This window comes from Mesoplodon bidens (assembly GCF_964165515.1).
Source record: "Mesoplodon bidens genome assembly, chromosome: 10".
NCBI lineage: Eukaryota > Metazoa > Chordata > Mammalia > Artiodactyla > Ziphiidae > Mesoplodon > Mesoplodon bidens.
Window position 1 is genome coordinate 78,267,075 of NC_138172.1, and position 5,203 is coordinate 78,272,277.

A 5,203-nucleotide genomic window follows, 5' to 3' on the forward strand; every position below is an offset into this window, starting at 1 on the left:
TGATTCGTGGGGCACAGAGACAGAAGTTCTTAATTCACTTTTAGGGGATTTCCCCCTCTTCTGTGTGACTGTAAGAACGAGGAACAAGTTAGAGCTGAATTTTTCTGAAGATTCTGTCTGAATCTTTATTCTGAATGCCACTGTGTAATTGATGAAGCAAGTTGGATTTTTTTTTCCCTCCTGTTGAGTTTAGGGTGAAATCTATCAACTAATGCTTATCAACTTATGCTTAAAAGGCATGGCAGAAACAGAATTTCAGATCAGGAATAAAACAAGAAGGCACCCAGCAGTAGGACAATGAGAGACTGTAAAATTGCAGTTTGGGATCTGTCTGAAGTACTCTGAGTTTTCTGCCAAAGTAACTGTGTGTCTAGCCGGTTTGTTCCTCCCAGTTTTTTTTAAAACCTCATGTGGTATGGTTTATTCCTTCTCAAAGGAATGAATAGACTCAGTTGTTGAAGATCCTGCATGTGCTTCATGTTGGCCATTATTATTACTGAGGGCAACTTCATAACTAGGAATCACAGGAAACACGATCTGACCTGAAGAGAGGGAGGAGCTCAGGCCCCGCAGGAAGTGAATTGGGGAAGGAAGTAGGGGATTTCGTACCCTTTTTTCAAAGTTATTTTATTTTGCCCAAGTTTCTTTTTACACTAGAATTTGAGGGCAGGGGGAGAAAATGAAATGTCAACCGTGAGGTTGCAGACAAAAGTATTTCCAACTTGAGAAGGGTTTGCAGGTCTGGTGTTCTGTCATGATGCTGGTAGGGGTCCTGAGGTTCCAGCATCATCTCTGGGGTTTGCATTTTCCCATATGTTCTTGAGACAATCTCTAGGCAAGGGGCTACCTTGATGATCTGCAGAGGTTTGGGCTATTTGATTGCTTCCTTAGGAAAGGATCCTAAGGTATATGGTACAGGAAGACCCCTGGGAGAGAAAGAGGAAAAGGTGCCCCATGCCAGAGGTGGGCAGTATTGTCTGGTAGGTGAATTGGGGTGAGTGCTCGGGCCCTTGTTCTAGGAGTGAAAAGTACTGAGGGCTGGGAATTAAAATAGTAATTATTATATGAAATGTGTACCTCATCTTTTTTTGCCTAGGAAAAGTGGTTTGGAGAGAATGTGGGATAAATTAATTTGAAACTCATTTCTCAGAAGTTCAGAGAAGGAGAGATGGTTGAAATAGGAGTTACGTGACAGTTGACACTTAAAAAAAGTATCACGAACGATTTAAGACAATATTAAAGCAGACCTCTCTTGCTTACTATGCCTGGGACTTGTCAATTTGCTTCAAGCAAAATTGCTTAGGAATAAATTGACTCGAAGGTTATTATTCTCAAGAGACAGTTCAGCCCCTTTTTACATGGCTTAGAAGCTACTGAATTGAATTGATTGCTCTCTTGCTGGCTTGGTTCTGCAACAGAAAATATGCTTTCCTTCGTTTTTCCCTCCTTCACTTCCTCTCTCTTTTCTTCCAGCCCTCTCTTCCTCCCCATGTTTCCTGTCTTGTTAAGTGGATCAAAAAAACAGGACTTTTATTTTCTTCTCTAGCATCATATTGAACCACAGCGGAAAAACCTGAAGGGTGTTAATGTGCATTTCTGTTTGACAGCCAACCTCAGCTGAGCACTAGTTTTCTTTGTGGCTGTGAACATTTCCCCTGTAGAGAAGGCAAGGATCTCATTAGCACTAACTGGCAGATAAAGGTTACCTCTCTGGAGACCTAGATTGCAGGTATTTGGGCTCCCAAATTATTTTTTTTTCTTGATTGCCACTTTGTTGAAACAAAGTTTTTTATCCATTTTTATGTATAAAAGAAAAATACTATATCCTTATATAAGCCAAAATCATCCAAATCGCTTCACTAGGATATAGATCTGTTTTACAACATATTAGCATGAGTATTATTACTGCTTGATGCACATTAAGCCCTGGCAGCTTCTAACACAGTAAAACATCGTCATGAAGAGCACGGTTTATGCTTATTGAATTTACACAACACTCAGTGAGCAAGAAGAGGCTCAAGAATGGGAGAGAAAATTCCCTGTGTCTGACACACATCCAAGGCAGTGCTTGGTGCACGATCCGGGGCACAGATGTGACCTGCACCATGCGTGGTGAGATTTCACGGCTATGAGTAGAGTCTTTTGCAGAAAGATCTCCTAACTCAGCTCCTGTGAAGCACCCCATTAGTGGCAAAGCCCTAAGGGAAGGAACTCAGGAACTCAGCAGAGGTCTGCCACATAACTTGTAGTCTGTAAATACTTATACGAATGAATGAATGGATGGGTATAAAATTTCCACGAATGTTATAAATAATCTGTAACAACTGCTTTATGGAAATACAGATGATAAATATTATAAAAGTAATATACCCTTGCTACATAATTAGAAAATGGATATATCACCAAATGCCCCAAATAAAAAGTAAAGAAAAAAATAACTCTTAACATCACTATACATAATAACTAGGCTATCACGATTTATAATGGAAATTTTTAACCCCTTGACATAAATCGTTCTATATATTTCTCTACATTTTTTTTTCTCTTAAAAAATGTTTCCTAACTCTTTGATAGTTTTTTTCTCACCAAATATATTGTGAACATCCTCCTGTGTCAACAAAATGTATCAACTCCATTTTTTAGAGAAGAATTTGACAGGAAAGGATGGGGTGGGGGTGATGGGGTGAGGCTCCATGGTTCTCCAACAGGAAAGGCAGAGCCTGAGGTTGAAAGAGGACAGGAGAGAGACTAGAACAAAGACAAAGAAAACTCCACCCCCTGGTCTTTAGTAATGGTCTTGCTGCTCACGATGATGGGCCTCAGCTGGCTGGTCTTTGGAGCTGAGGTGCCAGGAAGTTTGGTCCTGAGTTGTTGGCCTCTCCCCATAAAACTCCAGCTTAGCGAGAGGCACACATTTCTGGAGTTGATGTCAAAGTGAACCTAACTGCAGACCCTTTCTCTTCTAGGCTTATTGTGGGTAACCTTGAAGACAGTAGTAAAAATGGGCCAACTTGACAAAGTTGTCAACCCACTTGACAAAGACCTAGATAAGCCCTCCATGGGGCTTGTGAAATTTTAAAAATTTCCTTGCTTGCCTTGTATCAGGCTTAATGCTAAGAAATTTTACCTCTAGAGGTTGAATGTTTTCAATTCTTCCTGTTCTTCTTTCTTTGGACCACCTTTCCCTAGCTCTTGGGTGCTTCTTTGTTAACTTTCTGGCTATTGCATGGCCTTCCAGGTTTTTTCAAGGATCCCCATGGGCTACAATGTTTCCACCCTCCTCTGTGTCGTAACTGATGTTACCTGTATCCCACTATTTTCAGCTCCACTGGATGCTGCTGGGTACCAAGTAACTCATTTCATAAACTCCTCAGTGTTAAAGTTTTCATGGGTGCTGACAGATTCACATCTTATGTTCTCAGATAATATATACCTAGAAATAAATTTGGGGGTGATAAAGCCTTCAGGCAAAATATGGTAAAAGTTTCAGAGGCCAGAGAAGCCTAGTGGGGAAGCTCATTTTTGGGCAGAACACTTTCAGACCCTTTGTATAAGAAATTATCTATTTACAGTGCCCATGCTTTTTGCTAACTCCTGCCCTAAACCAGTGACAATTTAGCAGGTCAGAGGGAAAATTTGTTGCCTAACATTTTTTGAAGATAATTCTAAGACTGGATAAAGTTGAACAGAATTAGACTCTCATCCTTGATACTAACTGATGCTGTTGATTTCATCTTAGGAGGTGATGCTTTTCCATTCTCTTTTCCATATCTGCTAAATAGCCATTTGAAAGTCCATTCAATTTAGACAGGAGGCCTTGGGTCTGGCTATACCTCAAGTTACCTCTTAATTTTTATGGTGAAATCATAGAAAAATTTTTTTCCAGTGAATCCTTGTAACTCAAAAAATACTTAAAACTTTTATGGGTGGTGAGGAGTGGGGATGTTTTTAGATTTTTCTATGATAAGCTGTTACGAGAACAGTTTCAAGAAGCATTATTCATGGTCAAAAAGATCATTAACTAGCAAATGTGAGGGCACAAGAATATATTTTATTGCTTGAAGGATTATGCTAACATGAATAACGTGACTAATCACATATAATTTCCTCCAAAAGGTTTATTTTATATGTTTGCGTAGAATCATAGATCCAGGGGGGATCTCGAGCAGTCATTTATTTTATGCTCCACTTTTAGATGGGATGCTTCTCTTGCAACCCTCTGGCACCTTCCCTGAAATATTAGACTCTTCAAAGAAGCATTTGTACCGTTATGCAGTATTTCTACAGCAAACAATAGATTTAGAGAATGGATTTGAAGGGGGAGTGGTGGGAAATAATGGAGTTGCTTTCTGCTTTAAGAAACTTGAAACCCAAATCGGCCTGTGGCTGAGCCTTGTGAGTTACATCCAAGATGGAGCTCATTTCTAAACGGCCCAACATTTCAAGATGTTCTTAACAATCTCCTAGTTCTTAACTTCATTTAGTGAAGATTATATGTTCCTTTGTATTCAATGCTCTAATAACTAATGACTATTTTTTCTTTTAGAAAAACTCTGAAGCTCACTGGATATATAACTGACAGAGATGCTCTTCTGGGCAATTTGGATAATTTAAAAAAACACCATATTCTGGCAAATTAAAAATATTTTATACATTTGTAATATTTTAAAAATATTGATGAAATCTCTCATCAATGTATTTATCTCCATACATCTTCTCTTAGCTCAGACCTTTACAAAAATTGCGAGAAGCAGGAAAATGGGTGGGGTTTGGTTTTCAACTTGTTATTCACCCAAGGGAGGTGTGAGGTGTCACGAAGGGGGTGCCATGATAAAAAAAATGAGATAAAGGGCATCCTTGACTGTCCAGTGGTTAAGACTAGATGCTTCCGCTGCAGGGGGCACAGGTTCGATCGCTCAGGGAGCTAAGATCCAATGTGGCCAAAAAAAAAAAAAAAAGAAATGAGATAACATAGGCTTGGCTAATCTACACACTGAAGAATTGAATATTGACATATTTGGATCATGGAAGAAAAACGTTCAGGTGTTCACCAGTTATTCATTACAGACTCAAGCATGACTCTGGGAACGTGCTTTTCATTTTAAAGCAGGGGGCGTGGTTATGAGATGGGTGGCGCTGGCTTCTTCAGTTCTGCTGTGACCTCCACGTATCTGCCTTTCAGATCCTGGCGCTGGAGGAGGGC